We start from the raw sequence: 27,651 nt of genomic DNA on the forward strand, positions 1-27,651 counted from the left end.
CCAACATCAACGTGGGATGGCCAGGAAAGGTACATGACGCTCGCATCTTCAGGAACTCTGGTTTGTTTCAAAAGCTGCAGGAAGGGACTTTATTCCCAGACCAGAAAATAATTGTTGGGGATGTTGAAATGCCAATAGTTGTCCTTGGGGACCCAGCCAACCCCTTAATGCCATGGCTCATGAAGCCGTACACAGGCAGCCTGGACAGTAGTCCGGAGCTGTTCAACTACAGGCTGAGCAAATGCAGAATGGTGGTAGAATGTGCATTTGGACGTTTAAAGGCGCGCTGGCACAGTTTACTGACTTGCTTAGACCTCAGCAAAACCAATATTCCCACTGTTATTACTGCTTGCTGTGTGCTCCACAATATCTGTGAGAGTAAGAGGGAGACGTTTATGGGGGGGTGGGAGGTTGAGGCAAATCACCTGGCTGCTGGTTACGCGCAGCCAGACACCAGGGTGGTTAGAAGAGCACAGGAGGGCACGGTACGCATCAGAGAAGCTTGAAAACAAGTTTCATGACTGGCCAGGCTACGGTGTGAAAGTTCTGTTTGTTTCTCCTTGATGAAACCCCCCGCCCCTTGGTTCACTCTACTTCCCTGTAAGCTAACCACCCTCCCCTCCTCCCTTCGATCACCACTTGCAGAGGCAATAAAGTCATTGTTGCTTCACATTCATGCATTCTTTATTCATTCATCACACAAATAGGGGGATGACTACCAAGGTAGCCCAGGAGGGGTGGTGGAGGAGGGAAGGAAAATGCCACACAGCACTTTAAAAGTTTAAAATTTATTGAATGCCAGCCTTCTTTTTTTTGGGCAATCCTCTGTGGCGGAGTGGCTGGTTGGCCGGTGGACCCCCACCGCGTTCTTGGGCGTCTGGGTGTGGAGGCTATGGAACTTGGGGAGGAGGGCGGTTGGTTACACAGGGGTTGTAGTGGTGGTCTGTGCTCCAGCTGCCTTTGCTGCAGCTCAACCATACACTGGAGCATACTGGTTTGGTCCTCCAGCAGCCTCAGCATTGAATCCTGCCTCCTCTCATCACGCTGCCGCCACATTTGAGCTTCAGCCCTGTCTTCAGCCCGCCACTTACTCTCTTCAGCCCGCCACCTCTCCTCCCAGTTATTTTGTGCTTTCCTGCACTCTGACATTATTTGCCTCCACGCATTCGTCTGTGCTCTGTCAGTGCGGGAGGACAGCATGAGCTCGGAGAACATTTAATCTCGAGTGCGTTTTTTTTTCTTTCTAATCTTCACTAGCCTCTGGGAAGGAGAAGATCCTGTGATCATTGAAACAGATGCAGCTGGTGGAGAAAAAAAAAGGGACAGCGGTATTTAAAAAAGACACATTTTATAAAACAGTGGCTATACTCTTTCAGGGTAAACCTTGCTGTTAACAAAAAGAAAAGGAGTACTTGTGGCACCTTAGAGACTAACCAATTTATTTGAGCATAAGCTTTCGTGAGCTACAGTTCACTTCACTGGATGCATACTGTGGAAACTGCAGAAGACATTATATACACAGAGACCATGAAACAATACCTCCTCCCACCCCACTCTCCTGCTGGTAATAGCTTATCTAAAGTGATCACTCTCCTTACAATGTGTATGATAATCAAGGTGGGCCATTTCCAGCACAAATACAGGTTTTCTCACCCCCCCCTTTTTTCAAAAACCACACACACAAACTCACTCTTTGTGTGTGTGGTTTTTGGAAAAAAAAGGTGGGGGGTGAGAAAACCTGGATTTGTGCTGGAAATGGCCACCTTGATTATCATACACATTGTAATGAGAGTGATCACTTTAGATAAGCTATTACCAGCAGGAGAGTGGGGTGGGAGGAGGTATTGTTTCATGAAAGAAGTTCCAGAGATAGTGATGGATAATTCAGGAGGCTGGACATCAGTTTTCGCTGTTTTTTTTTTCTAGCACAAAAGGGGAAAATAGTATGTGAATGATAATAAACATACTGGCTCAGAATTACGCATATGAATAATTTCTCCATCAGCAACAAAACTGTTATTTCAAAACAGCCTGGGGGATAACGTATCTGTTCAATGGTTAGCAGCGTAGAACTCAGGCTCCAGCATGTCCTTCAACATAGGGAACAGTCAACCTGGGAGTCAAGGAAGGAGAAGGGAAAAAGATAGCAGTTGATTTATAATGTTTTTTTATAGGTCACTATGAGCCTCTTGGGTCAGCATTGTGTCTGTGTGTGGCAGAGAGATGTATACCTTTTACTAAAGATTTTATCACAAGACACAGGGCTTGTCTACACAAACACTTAGTTTAAGGCAAGCTGGGGTGTAAATCTACCCCACACTAGTCTGTCGTGCAATAAGTGTGCATGTGGTCCCTTCTAAAGTGCACCAAAATTTCCCAAGTGTGCCTTGATCTACTCCCATTTCAAAGCAGTGTTGATCAAAGTGCACTGTGGAACTTTTTTTTAAGTGCATGACAGCAGGGCCCACAGAGACACTTAGTGCACGGCAGGCTAGTGCCAGGTAGATTTACACCCCAGCTTGCTGCAAACTAAGTGTTTGTTTAGACTAGCCCATAATAGTCTAAATCTAGAGCTCAGAGCCTCTGAAAGGGGGGAGGGAAAGGTGGTTCTAAGACACAGATCTTGAGACTGGCTCCTGGTGCAAATTAGAGCAGCCACTGGTCTGTTCTAACTTGCATTGACTTATAATGGCTGCTGGGGCCTTTACACTGCTGAGGAATCTGGAGTGCAGTGCACTCAGGCCTTGTCCCCTCCCTTCCCTCAAATGTCACTGTCAAGCTATCCTTCAGTGGCTCAAGAGTGTGGTTACCAACCTCAGGGCAGACTATTAGGAGGCCGGGCACAAACCCCAAATAGGATGTGAATTCTATACTTAGATGTCACCAGATATCATATGTAAACTCCTGAGGCACTATAAACATCCTAACTGTGGAGTCACTAACAGTCCCTTTGTGTACTCCAGTTTATCTTGTCACCTAGGCAAGCTTGCCTTTATGATAGATTGCCCCTTATATAGAAAAAAAAGTCACAATATTCAGGTTACTCCCAGTCCCAAAGGACCAGTCACTTATCTCAGGTCAATTGCACCTTAGATCTCACATCAAGCCAATGTTTGTAGCCATTTCTATAACAAACTATTTAAAGATTTATAAACTACAAAAAGAGAACAAGAGTTATTTACAAGGGTTAAAACAGGTAAACATACACATACAAATGAGTTATAGTCTTAAATTGCAAATGGTAATAGAAGCTTTTATAATAAGCAAGCTATATACGTCCCTTAGGGCTAACCAGCTAAATACTGGGGATCTCTTGCCGATGCCTAGAAAATCTTGCCCTTGAGAGTCCAAGCAACATAGAGATACACTTTCTCCTTTGTCAGAGATTTTTATTCCTCTACCCCCTTGGCTGAGCTGCCAGTTCTGCTGATAGGAGGAATTCACTTGTATGTTCCCCCTTCATGGAGCAATCCACAGTCTTTTGTCCTCTGATATTCCACAATAGTTTATCTGGTGTTAATAGGTCCTGCCCAACAGCAAAAAGCCCAACACTTTGTTTGAAGCCAGTATTTCACACTGATGCCTGATTTACACTGGAAAATTAAGTCAGCTTTATTATATCATTTAGGGTTGTGAAAAATCTACATCCCTGACCAGCATAGTTTAGCTGACCTAACCCGCAACATAGACAGTGCTATGTCCATGGAAGAATTCTTCCATCAACATAGCTATTGCCTATCGGGAGGTGGATTACCTCAACATACAGGAGAACCCTTCCATTGGCAGAGGTAGTGTCTACACTGACTTGCAGCATTTCAAGTGTAGACAAGTCCTAATTCAGGTCTCTTTCCTGTCTGGTGATTTACACAGTTACAGAGACTTACAGCAGTATCCTTACAATGTGCGATACAGATGTTAAGTGAGATTAATGCATGTAGCAATTTACAAGCATTCAGTAAGGTCTAAACCCTAAGCACAATTTTATAACTCAAATACCTATTTTACCAATACTAACCCACAGGTGAACCAGCCTGGTTCCAGCTATGAATTTGTCAATGCTCAGTTGAGACCTAGGGACTTCAGCATGAGCTGGATTTACCCTGCCTTTATGGCAGCTGAGCATTTCCCAATCCTCAAGTGCCCATTGAAGGCAGCTTTAAATCTTTTAGCACTGTTCTGACAGCACAAATTGACATTAGTGTGGGCTAAGATTGGGTTGTGACACTCTGTACCGCGGGGGAACACCCTACACCCGCATATTCATCTTTATAAAATAATTGTGTGGTATCCAATGCAAAGTTTCTCATGTTGGGTGTCCTCGGAAGGCTCATAATGCACTGAGCATGGTTGTTATAGTGATGTTATAGTAATTGTTACAGTAATGTTATAGTAAGGTTATAATTTCATGTATATAGTTATGAGGCTGAAAATGTATCCTCATGGCTTAAAGCAAGCCCATGCAAAAACTCTCCAAGAACAGGGGGCAGTTCACATCTCATCAGAGCATGGATGGGACAAACCCAGCCCAGCCTCACAGGAACAATGGACACTGGTTTAGGCAGCAAAAAAATAATCTGTTGGACTCTTGAGGGAGTCACCCCCTTCCTTCGACAGTTTGGGACTGCGATGAGGTAATGCTCACCTGACTCTGAATGGGGGCGGGGGGGAGGGGGAAGCCAGGAGACAAAAAAGGACATGATAAAAGCAAGAGACATTTTGCCATGCTCTCTCTCTTCCACCTACATCTATAGATACCACCACCACCAAGCAACTGAAGCACTGATCAAAGGGGAGAGCCTCGCTGAAGAGCCAGCCTGTGGTGAGAAGCATCTAAGTTTGTAAGGACACTGAAAGTGTTAAGATCATCTTAGAATGCATTTTGCTTTTATTTCATTTGACCAACTCTTCTATTATCTCCCTGTGTGAGCTACAGCAAGTCACTCCTGTCTCAGTTTCTCCATCTGTAAAATGGGGATAATACCTATTTCGCAGGATGGCTGTGAGGAATAATTAGCTAATGTTTGCAAACATGAAAATTTTAAAGCAGAAGTGTTTCAAAGCCTTCCAGCTCCAGATTAAAGAAAAGGATGCAAAGCAAATGCAGTCTCCTCTTTAGATTAAATACTAAACTCTACTAGTGCACACACAGAGAACATAGGTCATTTAGATGGAATGTGTGCCTATCTGCATACTGAATGAACCAACTCAATGCAGATAGGCATAATCAGCTCCTTGCTAGGTGCTGTGATATTGAATCTCCATGATTTACTAATTCATAAGTGAGATTATGTTTTTCATGTTTGTGACACAGCATGTTAGCAAGTATGGTGGGTGGACTGGCCACTTTCAGACTTTATCATTCCTTTCTGACATGGCATTTTGTCTGACAATTGAGCACCAGATCATGTATCACTCAACACTCAGGTGAGTGCAGTGACATGAAATGGTTCAAATAAAGCCAGTCAGGCAGCATTTGGCAGGAAGCTTCCATTCTGAGGTCCACATTTTCATAATTGTGTAAACAAAGAAACAAGCATCTAATGGGATGATTGTATGTGCGTTTTACAACTGGTCACAAGAACTCAGTTTTTGTGAACACAATACTGCATAAACAGTGTTGTGTGCTGCACAGTTGCACACATGTAATTACAAAATATCGGGCCTGACTTTGAGTGGGAAGGAGATGAGTGAAAAAACATACAGCCGTGGCTGGGAATCTTTCACTGTGAAAAATCAATCCTGCAAAATCTACAAAGCCACAACCTCTTATGATATCCATATTTGAATAGCCAATGGCCATTAATATACCTAGCAAGAAACATGACTCTTTTACATTGGATTTTCTGTTTAGATTAGTCTGTTCTTAAAAAATTCTATTGATCTAGATTAGTTTGTAGAGATTTGAAATTCAAAGCATGTTCCAAAAATCCCAAGGGCAAAAAGTTAATGTTAACTTACAAAAAAAGTTAATTCCACCCTTTATCCACCCCTCCACCTCTTCCCCCTCAAAAAATAAGTTACACTAGCGAAAGAGAGGACAGAATTTGTCTCAGTATTTGACCTTTTAACATAAATAGGTCCTGATATTTTCCTCTCATACTGAAGTAAGTTAGGAATAACTCCACTGAAATCAATGAAGTTACAGCAGTTGTAGCTCAATTTTTCCAAGCCATTTCCAGAGGGTGGGAGTACAGAAGGAGGTGGGAGCTGAATTAAGATGGCACAGGCAGCCTGAATTTTGGCATTTCCTAACTTCTGAGTACTTGACTTTGTTACCTTCTTTTAACATTGTTTTTTAATTTGTACTATGATAATATCTAGGCCAGCGTTTTTCAAAGTTCAGGTTGTGACCCAGCACTGGGTTGCGGCATGTCAGGCACTGGGTCACTCTGATCAACACCGCCGATCGCGACATTGAAGTCCCGTTGGCGGTGCTGCCCAACTAAGGCAGGCTAGTGCCCACCTATTCTGACACCATGCTGCACCCCGGAAGTGGCCAGCAGCAGGTCCGGCTTCTAGGCAGGAGGGCCACAGGGCTCTGTGTGCTGCCCCCACCCCGAGCACTGACTCTGCATTCCCATTGGCCGGAAACCAGCCAAAGGGAGCTGGGGGGGGGTGATGCCTGGGGATGAGAGCTGCACGGAGCTGCTTGCGTGCCTCCACCTAGGAGCCGGACCTGCTGCTGGCTGCTTCTGGGGAGCAGCACAGTCTGCGGTGCCAGGACAGGCAGGAAGCCTGCCTTAGTACCCCCGCTGTCCCGCTGACTGGGAACTACTTGAGGTATGTCTGTGCCCCAATCCTGTGCCCCAATCCCCTAACCCTTAGCCCCCCCAAACCCGGAACCCCTCCCTCACCCCAAACCCCTCATCCCAGCCCCACCCTAGAGCCTGCACCGCCAACCCAGAGCCCTGACCCCCTGCCACACCCCAACCCCCTGCCCCAGCCCAAAGTCCCCTACCCCACCCTGAATTCTTCATTCCTGGCCCCACCCCACAGCCCTCACCCCCATACCCCAACCCTCTCCCATGAGCCTCTCCCATGCCCCAAACCCCTCATCCCCAGCTCTGTTGGGTCATGGGCACCAACAATTTTCTTCAACTGGGTCCCCAGAAAAAAGTTTGAAAACCAGTGATCTAGGAGGTGGTCTTGGATTTTGGATTCATAGGAGGCTGAAGAAATACACACACTACTCTTGTTGAGGTGCTGGTACTTAATACACAACCATAGTTTAGCATGAAGAAACATTTGTCCTCTGTGTATACTTGAGCCAGGTTTATAACATTTCATTACAATGTTGCTCATTCATGCCTGACAATTACCAGAAAGTGCCCTTCCAACTCTTAATGCTACTGTTATTTTTCTTATGTCCATCCTTTACTGTAATCAACTGCACAACACAGTACTTCCTTGGTCTAGCTCTGGAGGATCAACAAGCTGTTTAACAGAAAACTGTTGGTTCTGTACTGATGCCTTCAGAAGATTAGACAAAAGTACTGTAAATGCCAGTCAGTACTTTCCAAAAAATACTGGGGAAGGGTGATATAGCAAGAGAGAGCTGCCATTTCACTCTTCAGGATAACTGCACAAACATTAAAATTTCAGGAACATGAATGTTTTTATTGTGGGATGTTCTGTGCATACTAAGTAGTTTTGTCTTAACTAATGATATCCTAGGTGGTATTCTGCATCAGCTATGACAACCTAAATTAGAAGAGAAGTAAAGGCAGCCACAAAACTAATATATATAAATAAAATAAAACAAATAAATAAAATGGAAGAAAGGGGAAGTTTATTGTAATTAATATAAATCAGAAGTTAGCAATTATAGAAATTGATAAGGGAAAGGAAAGGGAATCAAGGAGAAATCTTTGGTCAGCAGAGTTAAGGACAACAACTAATATGAATATTAGGACCAAAAAGATCCTAACAATGATATTGGTCCATTACTAGATGAGAATGATAGAATTGTCAGTAATATGTCAGAAAAGGAAGAAAAGTTCAATAACTATTTCTGTTCTACATTTAGGAAGAAAACAGATGATATAGTCATATCAGATGATGACATTCTTTCTAATCCACGAGTATCTCAAGAGGATACTAAACAGAAGCTACTACAGGTAGACATTTTCAAATCAGCAGGTCTGGATAACTGGCATCCAAGAGTTTTAAAAGAGCTGGATGAGGTGTTTGCTGGACCATTAATGTTGATTTTCAATAAGTCTTAGAATACCACAGAAGGTCCAGAAAATTGGAATAAAGCTCATATTGTGCCAATTTTTAAACAGAGTAAACAGGACGACTTGGGTAATTACAGGTCTGTCAGTCTGACGTTGATCCCAAGCAAGGCAATGGAGTATCTGATACAGGACTTGATTAATAAATAATTAAAGGAGGGTAATATAATTAAGTGCCAATCAACATAGGTTCATGGAAAATAGATCCTGTCAAACTAACTTGATATATTTATTTGATGAAATTGCAAGTTTGGTTAATAAAGGTAATAGTGTCAAATATAATATATTTAGACTTCTGTAAGGCATTTGACTTGGTACTGCATAACATTTTGATTAAAAAACAAGAATAATATAAAATTAACATGGCATGGCTTAAAAGCTGGCTAACTGACAGGTCAAAATATCACTGTAAAAGGGGAATCATTATTGAATGTGTGTGTTTTGAGTGGGGTCCCAAAGGGAATGGTTTTTGGCCCTATGCTAATTAACATTTTTGTTAATGCCCTGGTAAAAATATATATATAAAATTATCACCGATACAGTTTGAAGAGGACACAAAAATTGCGGGATTGGTAAATAATGAAGAGGACTGGTCATTGATAGAGAGTGATCTGGATAGCTTTGTAAGCTGGGCTCAAGCAAATAATAAACATTTTAAAATGGCTAAATGTATTTGTGACACTGCACCCTATAGTCTTCATAGTGATATAATTATATGGTTATAGCATAATTATGATGCATTTTGTACAAGACGGGTCATGTGAGGTGTCGTTGAAAAAGTTATGACTTGCTGAATGTAATTATCCCATTTATATGCATGTATCATTTTTGTACCTAAAGTTAAGAATATTGACTGTGTATCTATTTCAATCATGCTTACTCTGAGTGACACCCACAACTAGACTTTCTGGTACAAAAAATGAAGAAGCCAGACAGTACTGATGGCTCATCAGCAAAGACAATGGACCCTGGAAGAAGTTAACCTTCCTGTGAACATTTTGGCCAGCCTATAAGCAATGGCTGTCCATCATGGTGGCCGCCCATGTCCATGTCATATCATCAGTCATTGTGAGCAGTCTCCAAAAGGCAATGCCCCAACTCATCCCTACTTACCTGAGATTGAGGGATCCTGGTTCAGCAGCTGATTTGATCTGTGTTCCTCCTGTGCATGCCACCGTCACCAGGCACAGAAGAAGGTCCGGGTTGTCCGTCACACCAGAGCTGAGGCAATCGGTCAGACATGACCCTCCCTCCGTGACTGATGTCTCATCTATAAAGAATAGATTTTTTGACTGTTAGTCCATAACATCTGTAAGGGCTAGAGGGCCTGGACTTCACGCCCTTGATTCCAAACCACTGAGTGTTCTTTACTTACTTGTACCTAATAAACTGTCTTCTCATTCACTTTTGATTTTGTCTCTTTTCTGTTTCACTGAGACGATAGGTGACAGACCCTAAATCAGGGATTACCCAAACTTCCATCATTAGCAGGGGTCCTTTAATATCCCTTTTAGTTCCCTTTTCCCCTAACAGACTCAGCGGTACCCCAGTTCCAGGTGGCACCCCAGGGGGAACTCATCACAGTACCTATCTAGGAACAAAGAATGCAGGCCACCCTTACACAATGGGGAACTGAATCCTGGAAGCAGTGACTCTGAAAAAAGATTTGGGGATTATGATGGATAATCAGCTGAACATGAGCTCCACAATGTGACCCTGTGGCCAAAAGAGCTAATGCGATCCGGGGATGCATAAATTTGGGAATTTCACTTAGGAGTAGAGAGGTTATTTTATCTCTGTATTTGGCACTGGTGCAACCACTGCTGGGGTACGGTGTCCAGTTCTGGAGACCGCAATTCAAGAATGATTTAACAATTAGCTCCCTCCAATTTGTTCACATCCTTTCTGTAGTGGGGAGCCCAAAACTGGACGGAGTATTCCAGATGTGGCCTCACCAGTGCTGAATAGAGGGCAATAATCACTTCCCTCGATCTGCTAGCAATGCTTCTACTAATGTAGCCCAATATGCCATTAGCCTTCTTGGCAACAAGAGCACACTGTTGACTCATATCCAGCTTCGCGTCCACTATAATTCCCAGTCCTTTTCTGCAAATCTGCCGCTTAGCCAGTCGGTCCCCAGCCTGTAGCAGTGCCTGGGATTCTTCTGTCCTAAGTGCAGGACTCTGCACATGTTCTTGTTGATCATCATCAGATTTCTTTTGGCCCAATCCTCCAATTTGTCTAGGTCACTCAGGACCCTATCCCTACCCTCCAGCATATCTACCTCTTCCCACATCTTAGTGTCATCTGTAAACTTGTTGAGGTGCAATCCATCCCATCATCCAGATCATTAATGAAGATGTTGAACAAAACCGGCCTCAAGACAGACCCCTTGGGCACTACACTTGATACTGGCTGCCAACTAGACATTGAGCCATTGATCACTACCCATTGAGCCCAACGATCTAGCCAGCTTTCTATCCACCTAATAGTCCATTCATCAAATCCATACTTTTTTAACTTGCTGGCAAGAATACTTTGGGATACCATATCAAAAGCTTTGCTAAACTCAAGATATATCACGTCCACCACTTTTCCCATATCCATAGAGCCAGTTATCTCATCATAGAAGGCAATCAGGTTGGTCAGGCATGACTTGCCCTTGGTGAATCCATATTGACTGTTCCTGATCACCTTCCTGTCCTTCAAGTGCTTCAAAATGGATTCCTTGAGGACCTGCTCTATGATTTTTCCAGGGACTGAGGTGTGGCTGACCGGTCTGTAGTTCCCCAGATTCTCCTTCTTCCCTTTTTTAAAGATGGGTACTATATTTGCCTTTTTCCAATTGTCAAGGACCTCCCCCAGTCACCACGGGTTTTCAAAAATAATGGCCAATGGCTCTGCAATCACATCCGCCAACTCCCTCAGCACACTCGGATGCATTAGATCCAGCCCCATGGACTTGTGTATGTCCAGCTTTCCTAAATAGTCCTTAACCTGTTCTTTCACCACTGAGGGCTGTTCACCTCTTCCCCATATTGTGCTGCCCAGTGCAGCAGTCTGGGACATGACCTTGTCTGTGAAAGCTGAGGCAAAAAAAGCATTGAGTACTTCAGCTTTTTCCACATCATCTGTCACTAAGTTGCCTCCCCCATTCAATAAGGGTCCCACACTTTCCCTGACCTCCTTCTTGTTGCTAATATACCAGTAGAAACCCTTCTTGTTACCCTTCACAACCCTTGCTAGCTGCAACTCCAGTTGTGCTTTGGCCTTCCTGATTACACCCCTGCATGCTCCAGCAACATTTTTATTCTCCTCCCTAGTCATCTGTCCAAGTTTCCATTTCTTGTAAGCTTCCTTTTTGTGTTTAAGATCACAGAAGATTTCTCTGTTAAGCCAAGCTGGTCACCTGCCATATTTGCTATTCTTTCTGCACATTGGGATGGTTTGTTCCTGCACCCTCAATAAGTCTTCCTTAAAATACAGCCAGCTCTCCTGGACTCCTTTCCCCCTCATATTAGCCTCCCAGGTGGTCCTGCCCATCAGTTCCCTGAGGGAGTCAAAGTGCTTTTCTGAAGTCCAGGGTCCATATCCTGCTGCTCTCCTTTCTTCTTTTTGTCAGGATCCTTGAACTCGACCATTTCATGGTCACCACTGCACAGTTTGCCACCCATTTCTACTTCCTCTACCAATTCCTCCTTGTTTGTGAGCAGTAGGTCAAGAGGATCACAGCCCCTACTATACAAGAACTCAGACTAGATTATCACAATTGTCCCTTCTGGCCTTGGAATCTATGGATGTACCTACACTTAAACTTCATGCCAAGATCAATAATAGTGGCTCTTCCTTCATTGACTAAATGCAAGTCATTTTTGGATCATTCAGGGTAGATAGCCAGGTATTAGGTGGGCATATGCCTCAATGGTAGGACTGATAGCATGTGGGGCTGAGATTCTGTTTCTGAACAATATTTGAGTGTTGAAATGTTTGAGCACCACAGTGACTATTAACTCAGCTGGGACAGTGCTTCAGACGGGTGCAGTTCAACTTTCTGATCCTCTTCTTCCTTGTGTTCTTTAGTCACCAGTACATATATGAGAGTCTGTGAACCTGTTTCTAACCCCCAGGAAGAGAATGGAGTCCTTCTGTGCCATTTCTTCTTTGAGCAGCTCCAAGATCATGAAAGTCAACATGAGTGGCTAGTTATTTTTAGAAGAGTAGCTCCCACTAAGATTCCAACGCTGTTCATTTTACTGTTCACTTGCAGATGGCATTTATTCAAGACTGGGTGAGAGAATAGGAATACTGCCTTACATAATAAGATGACTTATGATTGTATTTAACACAAAGATCTGGTGATTCTTAGCTTCTTAGGCATCATGGTCAGTATAACTGAAGATACTTTTCTTTCTAATCAAGAAGAAGATACTTTTCTTTCTAATCAAGTGGTGACAGGATGCTATAAAATTTCCCTTAAAGCTGTGAGAGTCTGTTCTGTCCTCTGGTAGTCAGAGACACAAGGTGGGTGAGGGAATATCTTTTATTGGACCAACTTCTAAATAAAAGAGATTACCTCACCTACCTTGTCGCTCTGATATCCTGGGACCAATATGGCTACAACAACACTACAAACAACAGTGACAGTCAGTTCATCTGCCACAAGACATATTAGAGGGGAGCACTAACAACCAGACTCCTCTGGGTGGATCCTATTTATCTGCAACAAACATCTGAGTATTATACAAGATTCTATAGGAGAAAGTAATGCAGCTAAACAATATGTTGCTTTAGATGAGCCCTACTATATTATTTCTGACAGTCACACAATCTATATGACTTTTTAAACTATCTGTAGAATTTCTTTGAAAGGGTCATTTGTATTCAGAAACCTTTGTGATTAAACTATATTAATGAATGAAAGTGTAACGTTTTCTTGAGCATAAAGATTCTTCTAACAGTCATTCATAAAAGATTTCTGCACTATTTGTCAAGAATTAGCTATACATACCAGTTCCACAGATCCTATGTCTTCCATTGCTGCTCATGTCTTTTCTATGATGCAGTATGCATGCATAAAGTGGCCTGAAAAAAGCACATAGGGACTATCATTACCCTCATGTCTGCCCATCTAGTTCAGCAATTAATTCTGCTCCCAATGCCCAAATCAATTCTGTCCCCACAGTTCTAGCCCAACATTAGTTCTGTTTCCACATCTATTCTGTTCCCCTCCAATCTCTCATAAATTCTGCCGGTGCCCCAGCATCAACTCTGCTCCTCAAGCAACTTCTGATGTGAAGTGATGAGTCATCCCTGAACTACAATCTGGTTAATCCACATGCAGTGATTTGTCATTCCTGTGCTAGGCTCCAGCCAATCCACAAACTAAGAGCTGGTCTGCTGATTCTCAGGGCAAGTATATAAGCCTCACAGGAGCAACAGCCCCTCAGTCTGCCCAATGTCACTACAGGGCTTGGAACTCTCCCCTGCCTGATAGTGGTGACAGACTTCATAGACCTTGGCCTGCTCGAGCCCTGCTCCAGCGTAGCTCCCAGACCCACTCTTGCTTCGCTCTGAACCTACTCCTAACTCTGGCTCCAACCTCTGGTTCCAGTTCTTCATCCAACTGCCACCACACTGACCACCATACCCAACTACCACTGTACTTACCACTATGTCTTATCCTTTATGTCTCATTATTTCACATCTGGAGTTCTTCATCCCCTGTGCCCAGCAAGGTGGAGCTGTAGCAGGCACCCCTCTTGCCAGGCTGGATGTTGCAGGGAGTGGGGAGGAGCAGCGAGCCATTCTGCCTCCATTGCTCACAGGAGGGGCAGAGAGAAGAGGGAGTGGAGTCACTCTGAGTTGGTGGGCTCTTTCTGCTCACTCCTCCAATATACCCTCCCGTGAGAATGTTGTTGGCTCCTGAGTTGGGAGGGGGAGAGAGCTCTGTCTGCCTTCTGCAGCAGCCCTTATTGGCTGCTTTTCCCCAGGAGGTAGCAAATGGGGAAAGCAGTCAATCCAAGGGAGTTTTCCCCTAGGCAGTACTGAACATGTGTGCCCCTCAGACACCTGGCTAGCTTTTTCAAAAATGTATTACCCAGGTCTGCAACCGGGCATGCTTTAAGCACTGGCAGTCCAGGCTAAATTCTGTTACTCTGCAGTTGCTGTCTTCGGTGTATTTCAATGAGAACTTTTCTAATTGAGGTACATTCCTTGGGCTTGAGTCTCCTCTTATTTACACTGATGTAAATCAGCAGTTATATCACTGACCTCAATGGAATTGTGTGTGTTAAACCGGTGTGAGAGGAGAATCAAGGCCCTAATCCTTAACAAACAGGTCTCTGAACAGGCTTGAGATATTTGCTCCACTTAATACTTTTTGTCTTCTACATACATTTTTCCTACAAGTAGCTTTCAGTTTACTTCAGGAGTTGAACCTAATCACCACTAACTGGCATCTGGCAAGTACAGATAAAGTACAGATAAAACAGTAAGGACAAAATTGGGTGATGACACAAACACTTGGAAGTATATGTCAGTGGAAAGTACTATAACATACACCAATTTGGCATTCAGTGGGAAATAAATGTAACTTATGCACTGCTGGATTAAAGAGGGATAGCAGGAAAGGTAGATCTACAGGTTGCTTTATCTTACACTCTCGTTTTCCTGCTACCATATATCCCGGCATCACAGTGTGTATCATTCACCATGCTGGATTGTCACCTCCTGCTGGCAGTCTTGGGGATTAGCTTGAGGCCGATGCCCCCATCCATGGTCTGCACACCATCACCCAATCTCTGCCCTCTGCCTACAGCCCCTCTCGCAACCTCAGGAACCACAGTGTCTTCTTTGTGGCTTGGCCTCCCAGCTGTGTCACTGACCATGTTTCCCCCCCTTCTGGGGTAGTATAGCTCCTAGTCCAGATGCTTCCCCAGTGGCAACTGGAGTCAATTGTCCTGCCATCTCCCCACTGGCGAGTGTGGGGAACCTGGGCCTGCCCACTACTTCTGGTCCCAGCCCAGGGACCCTCCAGACCGCAGTCACTTACTGCATTCCTTTGCTTCTACTATCGCTGCATTTCCCCAGACCACCTCCCCATGGCCACAGCACCCTCCTCAGTTTCAGCAGCCCATCTGGAGCTCCTTCTCTTCTCCTGCCTGCACTGCTCTGTCCAAAGTGCTCCAGAGTTGCAGCCTACTCCAGACAGTCCTCCCTCCCCAATCTCCAGGTAGCTATTGACATTGCTCTGCCTTGCACTCTTTTTATATGGGTCTGCTGGGCCCTGATTGGCCACTCCTCATAGCTCCCTTCCTATTGGCTGCTTTTTGCGCAGCCTCCCTAGGGCTCTATTAACCCCTTGTCCGCCAGTGTGGGGCAGATGTGCCATCACACTCCCTCTTGCCCCTCTGTGTTTAAGTAATACATCTTCCACACCCACTGAATGCTAGATTGATGCTTTCTGGCCAACTCAAACCCATCATACAACAATACAGCCATTTTTGTCACTACTGAATTTGGCTGAGAGACTTCTACCATGGCAAGTTTATATCAAGTCTTGGCAGAAGAGGATCACATTCTACTAGTAGCTGAAAGCCCACACAATCACATGGGTGTAAATAATAAAGTTGTGTGTAAAAAAAGCTAAAAATAACTGAAAAACTTAAAAAATTGACAATAAGAGTGTGAATCCCATTTGTATGCTGGTTATCTTGGATGGGTGGTTGTTTTGATCTTTGTCTAGGAGGCCTTGTGCTGGGAGATGTGTGTTGATTTGTGCAGCTGGTGAATGAGGGGCTGTGTGTTCTGGGGGTTATTTTGTGTGCTGGTTGTGGTATGTGTATTGGTTGTGATGTATGGATGATTGTGTTGATTTGTGTGTAAGGAGAGTTGTGCTAGAAGAGTTGTGTGGATTTGTGTGGGTGACAGTTGGGCACATGGGTGTGGCAGTTGGACCAACCAATCGACCATCTGTGCAGTGTCCCTCATAAAACTGAAGAAACAGTCACATGCAGATTAGCTGAAGAGAAAGGGTGGGAATTGGTTGAGTTACCTCTGACATCACAATGGTCGAGGACTCTACAGACATAATAGGCTTCAGAGTGACACAAAGTGACAATCCTGAATCTTATTATATTGTATAGCTCCCAGCTGACACTGCCTTTTAACAGCTAACACAAATGACAAAGAGACACACAAGTGGTAACGGTCAACCCAAAACATGCAAAAACCTTAATACAGTACAGTGTCCCTAAAGGAAATCATTCAAAAGATCTTCCAGGTGTTAATATAGCTCCTCAGAACGAGTTTATAACACCAGTGCATACGAATGACTATATAAAGGGAAAAATAAAAGTGCACGACTGCCTCTGAAGCCATGGTGATAAAGATTAAATGCATATTCCACTTTATTGTTCTACATACTTTGAGATAGTAAATACATACATGGAAAAACAAAATTCCATTGACTGAATAATGCATATAGTATTAAAATCATGTATGCTGCATTTAACACAGGTCAGTTAGAACAGTATATATGCCCCGCATCTATTATCAAAATGGGTAAATTGCCTGGTGTATAGAATCTGGTATCACAAACCAACTGTAAGAATAACTACCATATATGGATTTCCCTTAACCTTTTTTCATGAGTGATTCAACAATATGGGTGTTGTTTTATTGCATACAACAGGAATTTCTTTTGATATCACAGATAACCTTGTTATTGTTTAAATTCATAACTAGTCTTTTAATCTTTTCTATCCTTTATACTTGTTATGAGATCTAGGCAAGTATCTTAGAAGTACCTTTGACACACATATATAGGACAAATCCAGTATCCACAGAGGCCTCCAGCAGCATAAATCTGCTGTACAAGGTGAGGCTGGATTTTGGAAGGCCATAAAAATGGGTGAATAGCCCTGAGACAGTGCAGAGCCAAACCCTGCAGAGGGTCCCTGCATGGCAGAATACACGGGATGGGTTGGCATAAGCTGAGGGAGCAGCAGGGCAAGGCCAAAGAATCCTTTGGTCCTACCCGCCCCAGAGCTGGGAATATGGGCCTTCTTCAGGCTCTGTGAACCAGCTACACAACAATGTTTAGGGGGGAGATTCCATCTGCTTTTGACATGTTCAGTGCACAGCCCACTGGACTTGGCCCATAGCATACATAGTTTGCATGGCTACTTTTCCCATAGTTGATTTAAACTACCAAAATGTATAAAAAGACATTAAAGTCAGACATTAAATTAGAAAATGCATCTTAAAGCTTAGTTTAAAAAATGCATTTGATTTAAAATATCAAGCATATCACCTTATTATTGTTCTTCAGTTAGAAGTCAACAAATGTTAATCATTGTACTCATTCACCCAGGAAGTATTAGTCTGATAACCCTCACTGTTGTATGATACAATGTGATATCAATTTTAGGATATAAACATTTTATAGCCAAAATGACTGGCAATTATGATGAACCACAATTAAAAGGAGATAGCTTATAAATCATCAGGAACAATCAGAACCATTAATTAGTAAGATATAATTGACCCACTATCAAGGTTAAGGAGAAAATAAGAGACACGGTTAATGGGATTTTTTTCATGAGCATTAAGAGCATTAAACCCCCAGTTGATTACTTTGTTAAAGTGTATTGGACCATGTCCATAATATAAATATGAAACAGTGAAGCAGGAAGCAACCACACTGTCAGTCTGTCAAGATAGGAAGATGAGAGTTGCAGCCAAAGACACAGGGAACAACAGGAGATTCCTACAGCTCTTTTAAGACAAGTTCTGAGGTCCCATCATCCATGGGAGATGTCCATGCACAATTCCCATTGAAATCAATGGAAGTTGCTCATGCTCATCTCCTAGGATGATTGAGTCCCTGCATTTTTCTGAAGTTGTTTTGGTGTATTTACATCCACAAAATGCTTAAATTTCTTAGCTAAAAATAGATCTAGAATGATCATTCTGTTGTCTGTGCTCCTTACTGAAGTTCTGACTTTCCCATCTTGATACCAGTACTTTGACACCAGGCTGCATTTTCTGTTGCAAGTAGCATTAAAATTGTAGCCCCTAATGATTTACCCAGATTTCCAGTTAACAGCAATGGAAATGTGTAAACATGTTTGGGTATTTAAGTACTGCATTGAATTTCCTTCTTTATTTTACACATTTTGAACAAGGGTCTGGTCCTGAATCACCCATGTCAACAGAATTTATGCCATGCACTGACTTTGATTGGAGCAGACCTAAATTGATTTTTCATATAGTCACCTTAGTCCTGGAATTAACTTTAGTTTTATTCTAATAGCTTGTTAGAAGTACATTGTAATGCTCCATATACGGTCAGGATTAAGGAGTAGCTTTAGTACTCTTAGTCCTCAAGATATCATTATACAGTGGATCATGTATTCCAAGACAGCATTTGGCAATGTGTAACAACCTGAAACTTTTAATTAACAGTGGCACTGGCAGCTGTAATATCAGAAAATATCAGTTTATTTCCCTGTCACAATTATATTATGCTGTTTCCCTCCTGCACTATAAAACACCCTGTAAAGAGGAAAGAGCTGCTGGTAAGTACAGCTACTGAGGAAGCTGTATGGCCAGGGAGCAGTGCAAAAGCACTGGAGCCTCAATTCAGCAAAACACATTGCCCCAAGCATGTGAATAATGCCATTCCTGTTCAGGAAAGCAGGTAAGTGCGTGCTTTGCTGAGTAGAGATGGGATTACTCACGTGGTAAAAATGTGTAAGAGTTGAGTTAGTGCCTAGGTCTCCAAACAAAAGCCCCACTCCTAGTTGCATATCTTGAATTCTGTGGGATTTCCCTGTATATATCAGGACATCTATGTGATGGGAAGAGCACTAAGTCCCCTTTCTACTTCATACATGATTATCCCATAGAAACTCCCTAAATTTTGACTTGCTGATTTTTCCAGGCTTCTAGGCATGTTTTTTCCTCACACAGGACATGATTTGTTCCTAAGTTTGAACCCAGAATACTATGGTACTACGGGGGATGGTGATCTATGCCCAGAGGTAAGTGCAGAAGGGATATTGGGAGGAAACACAAGGAGGAGGATGCAACAAGGGGAGCCTCCTGATTCATACTGAGAAAGGAGGGCAATCAGCTAGTTATCTTAGGTGCATGTACACGAACGCAAGAAGCCTGGGAAACAAGCAAGAAGAATTGGAAGTCTTGGCACAGTCAAGTAACTATGATGTGACCTGAATAACAGACTTGGTGGGGTAGTTCACATGTCTGGAGCACTGTCATGGATGGGTATAAACTATTCAGGAAGGACAGGCAGGGGAGGAAAGATGGAGGAGTTTCACTGTATGTAAGAGAGCAGTATGATTGTTCAGAGCTCCAGGATGAAACTACAGAAAACTCTTTTGAGAGTCTTTGGGTTAAGTTTAGAGGCGAGAGCAACAAGAGTGATGTCGTGGTGGGCATCTTCTATAGACCACCAGACCAGGAGGAGGCGGTAGACAAGGCTTTCTTCGGACAACTAACAGAAGTTTCCAGGACACAGGCCCTAGTTCTAATGTGGGACTTCAATCACTCTGACATCTCCTGGGAGAGCAATACAGCAGTGCACAGGCAATCCAGGAAAATTTTGAAGAATGTTGGGGATAAGTTCCTGGTACAACTACTGGAGGAACCAACCAGAGGCCGTTCTCCTCTTGACCTGCTGCTTACAAACAGGGAAGAATTGGTAGGGGAAGTAGAAGTGCGAAGCAACCTAGGCAGCAGTGACCATGAGATGGTTGAGCAGGCAACCAGTTTGGCTCAACAGTGAAATCTTCAGTGAGCTTAAACACAAAAAGGAAGCTTACAAGAAGTGGAAACTTGGACAGATGAGTAGGGAGGAGCATAAAAATATTGCTCGAGCATGCAGGGGTGTAATCAGGAAGGCCAAAACTCAACTGGAGTTGCAGCTAGCAAGGGATATGAAGGGTAACAAGAAAGGTTTCTACAGGTATGTTAGCAACAAGAAAAAGTTCAGGGAAACTGTGGGACTCTTAATGAATGGGGGAGGCAACATAGTGACAAGAGGAAAAGGAGTACTTGTGGCACCTTAGAGACTAACCAATTTATTTGAGCATAAGCTTTCATGAGCTGAGCTGTAGCTCACGAAAGCTTATGCTCAAATAAATTGGTTAGTCTCTAAGGTGCCACAAGTACTCCTTTTCTTTTTGCGAATACAGACTAACACGGCTGTTACTCTGAAACCTAGTGACAGATGATGTGGAAAAAGCTAAAGTACTCAATGCTTTTTTTGCCTTGGTCTTCACAGACAAGGTCAGGTTCCACACTGCTATCCTGGGCAACACAGTATAGGGAGGAGGTGAGCAGCCCTCAGTGGTGAAAGAATAGGTTAAGAACCATTTAGAAAAGCTGGACATGCACAAGTCCATGGTGTGACATTGCACTCCATAATGTTTTATGGAAATATGCTTATGAGTGTGAATATGATGTAACTGAAATATGCTTTATGCAAAAGGTCTCTTGTAAGGTATAATTACAAATCTTATAATCTACTGAATGTATCATTCTTGTATCTGAAACTAGGATTATGAAGTATAATTCCGAGGTCCTATTCAGTGATGAGCTGCCAAAATCTTAACAACCTGTTCCCTCCTCACCACACGAGGGGGTCGTGGCCCACCCCCGCTCCCCGGGACACCTGCCCCATCCAAACCCCGTGTTCTTTGACGCCCTTGCCCCCCCGGATCCCTGCCCCATCCACCCCACTCCCCTGACTGCCCTTAGAACCGGGCAGGAGGGTCTTGTGAGCCACTGTAGTGGGTGTCCACCCCGCCCCGCCCCTAAGAGCCAGAGGGACCTGCCGGGGGTGAGGTGGGGAGTCCCGGCGGTGCTTACCTGGGGTGGCTCCGGGGAAGTATCCAGCATGTCCCTCTGGCTACTAAGGGCAGGGTAGCATAGTTGAGGGGGAGCACCTGCTCCCCCCACTGATCACATCAAAAGTGGCGCCTTAGGCGCCGACTCCGTGGGTGCTCCGGGGCTGGAGCACCCACAGGGAAAATTTGGTGGGTGCCTCGCCCCAAGCCCGGCCCCAACTTGCCTCTGTTGCCTCCCCTGAATGCGCCGTCCTGCTCTGTTTCTTCACCACCCCCCGGCCGGCTTCCAGTGGATCAGCTGTTTGCGCGGGAAGCCTGGGAGGGCTTAGAAGCAGGCGGTGGCTTCATGCTCAGGCCCAGGGAGGCAGAGGTGAGCTGGGGCGGGGAGCAGTTCCCCTGCCCCCCACCCCGGGTTACCTGCTGCGGCGTGGGAGGCCCTCCTCATGCTCCCCCGCCCCAGCTCACCTCCGCTCCGCCTCCTTGGGCCTGAGCACGAAGACGCTGCTTGCTTCTCAGCCCGCCCAGGCTTCCCGTGCAAACAGCTGATTCACGGGAAGCTGGGGCGGGGCAGAGAAGCAGAGCGGGGCGGAGTGTAACCAGGGGTGGAGGTGGAGTGGAGGTGAGCTGGGGCTGGGGAGGGGAGGGGAGCTGCCAGTGGGTGCTCTGCACCCACCAAATTTTCCCCTGGGTGCTCCAGCTCCGGAGCGCCCACGGAGTCGGCGCCTAAGGCGCCACTTTTGGCCGGTTGTTAAATTTAGAAGCCCTTTTTGTCCCTCATGGGACAACCGATTCTAAAAGTGCTTCTAAATTTAACAACTGGTTCCAGCGAACCAGTTCAAACCGGCTCCAGCTCACCACTGGTCCTATTGTAATTATGCGACGTGTGGGCCATTAATGCTTTAGAATCTTGATAGTTCCCATTGACTAGGACAATCAGCTGTAAATGGCTCTGTTTACTTGCAAACCTTCCTGTGTATGTGTAGGCCAGCCCAGGAAGAATGGAAGCTGGGGGTCTCTCAGGACATGTGACCATGTCACATGATACCGGAATCCATCCTAAATCTGGTACTTTTCTATTTAGAAGGAGAGGGAGAGAAAGGATTCCCACCTTGTGGCAAAGCTATAAAAGATGTGGAGCAGAATAAGGGGGGTCCAAGTCATGAGAAACCCCCTGCTTTTCACCTAAGATGCCTGCTGGAACTAACAAGTGGAGAGGATTGGGCCCAGACTAGAAAGGAGTCTATTCTGTGAAAAAAGCTTACTGAAACATCTCTGAGGGTGAGATTTTTACTTGTAATCAGTTTCTTAATGTATTAGGCTTAGACTTGCGTGTTTTGTTTTATTTTGCTTGGTAACTTACTTTGTTCTGACTGTTATTACTTGGAACCACTTAAATCCTACTTTTTATACTTAATAAAATCACTTTTGTTTATTGACAAACCCAGAGTAAGTGATTAATACCTGGGGGAGCAAACAGCTGTGCATATCTCTCTATCAGTGTTATAGAGAGTTTACCCTGTATAAGCTTTATACAGAGTAGAACGGATTTATTGGGGGTTTGGATCCCATTGGGAGCTGGGTGTCTGGGTGCTGGAGATAGGTGACCCGCTGAGCAGTTTTTGGTTAAAGTCTGCAGCTTTAAGGGTGTGGACCAGACCTGGGTCTGTGCTGCAGCAGACTAGCGTGTCTGGCTCAACAAGGCAGGGTTCTAGAATCCCAAGCTGGCAGAGTTAACTAGGCTCAGAGTTAACTTCAGCACGTTAGGTGACAGTCCCAAGGTGGTCTCTGTGACCGAACCTGTCACACATGCATCCGAGGGTGCTGAGGGAATTGGCTGATGTAATTACAGAGCCATTGGCCACCATCTTTGAAAACTCGTGGCGATTGGGGGAGGTCCCAGATGATAATGGGAGACTTCAATCACCCTGATATCTGCTGGGAGAGCAATACAGCGGTGCACAGACAATCCAGGAAGTTTTTGGAAAATGTAGGGGACAATTTCCTGGTGCAAGTGCTGGAGGAACCAACTAGGGGCAGAGCTCTTCTTGACCTGCTGCTCACAAACCGGGAAGAATTAGTAGGGGAGCAAAAGTGGATGGGAACCTGGGAGGCAGTGACCATGAGATGGTCGAGTTCAGGATCCTGACACAAGGAAGAAGGGAAAGCAGCAGAATACGGACCCTGGACTTCAGAAAAAGCAGACTTTGACTCCCTCAGGGAACAGATGGGCAAGATCCCCTGGGAGAATAACATGAAGGGGAAAGGAGTCCAGGAGAGCTGGCTGTATTTTAAAGAAGCCTTATTGAGGTTACAGGGACAAACCATCCCGATGTGTAGAAAGAATAGTAAATATGGCAGGCGACCAGCTTGGCTGAACAGTGAAATCCTTGCTGATCTTAAATACAAAAAAGAAGCTTACAAGAAGTGGAAGATTGGACAAATGACTAGGGATGAGTATAAGAATATTGCTCGGGCATGCAGGAGTGAAATCAGGAAGGCCAAATCACACCTGGAGTTGCAGCTAGCAAGAGATGTTAAGAGTAACAAGAAGGGTTTCTTCAAGTATGTTAGTAACAAGAAGAAAGTCAAGGAAAGTGTGGGCCCCTTACTGAATGAGGGAGGCAACCTAGTGACAGAGAATGTGGAAAAAGCTAATGTACTCAATGCTTTTTTTGCCTCTGTCTTCACGAACAAGGTCATCTCCCAGACTACTGCACTGGGCAGCACAGCATGGGGAGGAGGTGACCAGCCCTCTGTGGAGAAAGAAGTGGTTCGGGACTATTTAGAAAAGCTGGACGTGCACAAGTCCATGGGGCCGGATGCGTTGCATCCGAGAGTGCTAAAGGAGTTGGTGGATGTGATTGCAGAGCCATTGGCCATTATCTTTGAAAACTCATGGCGATTGGGGGAAGTCCCGGACGACTGGAAAAAGGCTAATGTACTGCCCATCTTTAAAAAAGGGAAGGAGGAGGATCCTGGGAACTACAGGCCAGTCAGCCTCACCTCAGTCCCTGGAAAAATCATGGAACAAGTCCTCAAGGAATCAATTCTGAAGCACTTAGAGGAGAGGAAAGTGATCAGGAACAGTCAGCATGGATTCATCAAGGGCAAGTTATGCCTGACTAATCTAATTGCTTTCTCTGAGGAGATAACTGGTTCTGTGGATGAAGGGAAAGCAGTGGACGTGTTGTTCCTTGACTTTAGCAAAGCTTTTGACACCGTCTCCCACAGTATGCTTGCCAGCAAGTTAAAGAAGTATGGGCTGGATGAATGGACTATAAGGTGGATAGAAAGCTGGCTAGATTGTCGGGCTCAACAGGTAGTGATCAATGGCTCCATGTCTAGTTGGCAGCCGGTATCAAGTGGAGTGCCCCAAGGGTCGGTCCTGGGGCCGGTTTTGTTCAATATCTTCATAAATGATCTGGAGGATGGTGTGGATTGCACCCTCAGCAAGTTTGCAGATGACACTAAACTGAGAGGAGAGGTAGATACACTGAAGGGTAGGGATAGGATACACAGGGACCTAGACAAATTGGAGGATTGGGCCAAAAGAAATCTGATGAGGTTCAACAAGGACAAGTGCAGAGTCCTGCACTTAGGACGGAAGAATCCAATGTACCGCTACAGACTAGGGACCGAATGGCTCAGCAGCAGTTCTGAAGAAAAGGACCTAGGGGTTACAGTGGATGAGAAGCTGGATATGAGTCAACAGTGTGCCCTTGTTACCAAGAAGGACAATGGCATTTCGGGATGCATAAGTAGGGGCATTGCCAGCAGATTGAGGGACGTGATCGTTCCCCTCTATTCGACACTGGTGAGGCCTCATCTGGAGTACTGTGTCCAGTTTTGGGCCCCACACTACAAGAAGGATGAGGAAAAATTGGAAAGCGTCCAGCGGAGGGCAACAAAAATTATTAGGGGACTGGAACTCATGACTTATGAGGAGAGAATGAGGGAACTGGGATTGTTTAGTCTACGGAAGAGAAGAATGAGGGGGGATTTGATAGCTGCTTTCAACTACCTGAAAGGGGGTTCCAAAGAGGATGGCTCTAGACTGTTGTCAGTGGTAGCAGATGACAGAACAAGGAGTAATGGTCTCAAGTTGCAGTGGGGGAGATTTAGGTTGGATATTAGGAAAAGCTTTTTCACTAGGAGGGTGGTGAAACACTGGAATGCGTTACCTAGGGAGGTGGTGGAATCTCCTTCCTTAGAAGTTTTTAAGGTCAGGCGTGACAAAGCCCTGGCTGGGATGATTTAATTGGGGATTGGTCCTGCTTTGAGCAGGGGGTTGGACTAGATGACCTCCTGAGGTCCCTTCCAACCCTGATATTCTATGATTCTATGATTGGAAAAAGTCAAATATAGTGCCTATCTTTAAAAAAGGGAAGAAGGAGAACCCAGGGAACTACAGTCCAGTCAGCCTCTCCTCAGTCCCTGGAAAAATCATGGAGCAGGTCCTCAAGGAAACCATTTTGAAGGAACTGGAGGAGAGGAAGGTGACCAGGAACAGTCAATATGGATTCATTAAGGACAAGTCATGCTTGACCAACCTGATTGCCTTCTATGATGAGATAACTGACTCTGTGGATATGGGGAAAGCAGTGGACATGATATATCTTGAGTTTAGCAAAGCTTTTGATACGGTCTCCCACAGTATTCTTGCCAGCAAGTTAAAAAAGTATGGATTGGATGAATTGACTATAAGGTGGATAGAAAGCTGACTAGATTGTTGGGCTCAATGGGTAGTGATCAACAGCTCAGTGTCTAGTTGGCAGCCAGTATGAAGCGGAGTGCCCCAGGGGTCAGTCCTGGGGCTGGTTTTGTTCAACATCTTCTTTAATGATCTGGATGATGGGATGGATTGAACCCTCAGCAAGTTCACAGATGACACTAAGCTGGGGGGAGAGGTACATATGCTGGAGGGTAGAGATAGGGTCCAGTGTGACCTAGACAGATTGGGCCAAAAGAAATCTGATGAGGTTCAACAAAGACAAGTGCAGAGTCCTGCACTTAGGATGGAAGAATCCCATGCACCACTACAGGCTGGGGACCGACTGGCTAAGCAGCAGTTCTGAAGAAAAGGACCTAGGGGTTACAGTGGATGAGGAGCTGGATATGAGTCAGCAGAGTGCCCTCATTGCCAGGAAGGCTAATAGCATACTGGGCTGCATTAGTAGGAGTATTGCCAGCAGATCGAGGGAAGTGATGATTCCCCTCTATTCAGCACTGGTGAGGCCACATCTGGAGTACTCCGTCCAAGTTTGGGCCCCACACTACAGAAAGGATGTGGACAAATTGGAGAGAGTCCAGAGGAGGGCAACAGAAATGATCAGGGGGCTGGGGCACATGACTTACAAGGAGAGGCTGAGGGAACTGGGCTTGTTTAGCCTGCAGAAGAGTGGAGGGGGGTTTGATATCAGCCTTCAACTACCTCAAGGGGGGTTCCAAAGAGGATGGAGCTCAGCTGTTCTTAGTGGTGATAGATGACAGAACAAGCAGCAATGGTCTGAAATTGCAGTGGTGGAGGTCTAGGTTGGATACTAGGAAACACTATTTCACTAGGAGGGTGGTGAAGCACTGGAATGGGTTATCTAGGGAGGTGGTGGAATCTCCATCCTTAGAGGTTTTTAAGGCCCAGCTTGACAAAGCCCTGGCTGGGATGATTTAGTTGGAGTTGGTCTTGCTTTGAGCAGGGGGTTGGACTAGATGATCTCCTGAGGTCTCTTCCAACCCTGATATTCTATGATTCTATACTTTGAACTCCAGGACAGTGCTGTAACTGAAGAGAGATGCTTTGTTTCCTGTTAGAGAGGCATAGAGATATTGAATCATATTCTTCTTTCAGAACTCACTGAAGTCAGAGGAGCTGTACAGATGTAACTGAGAGCAGAGTCCAAACCATTACTTGCATAGAATGTAGAATCTTTATGCACAATACGGAAGGCTGCACAGGTATGGAAGAAATGGCTAGCTCTACAGTAGACTAAAAAGGGAGGGCTGGGATAGAAAATTATAAAAAATAGCAGCTAGAGTGAAATGATGTCCTCAATCTATCCCTGTTAGTGTTTTCTACAGTCTTCATCACTCATGTGTATCAGCACGAGTGATATAACAGGGGGATGTTTTCAGAGCCGGCACTAGGCATAAGCAGACTAAGCAATTGCGTAGGGTCCCAAGCAGCTCAAGGGGGGCTCTCATTCACTTTTTATCATAAGAACTTGCCTGTTTTAGTGTTGGGGGGGGGGGGGACGGGAACAAAAATATTTCTGCTTAGGGCTAGCACCAGCTCTGGATGTTTCACAGGCATCTGCAGGAATCAGTGACTGTTGCATCCATTTCTAACGGTTGATAAGTTTCTTCCATCAAAAATAATTTTTTTTTAGTATTTGGTTCTGTACAGTGTTGAATAAATGGAGCTACAAATGGATGGTCCATGAAAAAAATAACATTTTGATGCTAGCAGTTATACATCACTTATTTACTAAGGCCCAACTCTTCAAATGTATTTAGGCACCTAACTCCTATTGGAATCAGGCACCTAAATA

The 27,651-nt window shown here is 44.7% G+C and overlaps 1 long non-coding RNA gene across 1 annotated transcript; it reads right to left on the reverse strand.

The window, feature by feature from the left end:
• Window positions 1-765: 765 nt before the first annotated feature.
• Window positions 766-15,837, reverse strand: LOC311518116. The gene is made up of 3 exons (XR_014710897.1): window positions 13,243-15,837; window positions 9,348-9,504; window positions 766-1,301 (listed from the first exon to the last, which is right to left on the reverse strand). It is a non-coding gene; the product is annotated as an uncharacterized lncRNA (long non-coding RNA).
• Window positions 15,838-27,651: the final 11,814 nt, after the last annotated feature.

The sequence above is a fragment of the Lepidochelys olivacea genome (assembly GCF_965140295.1).
Source record: "Lepidochelys olivacea isolate rLepOli2 genome assembly, chromosome: 3".
Taxonomy (NCBI): Eukaryota; Metazoa; Chordata; order Testudines; family Cheloniidae; genus Lepidochelys; species Lepidochelys olivacea.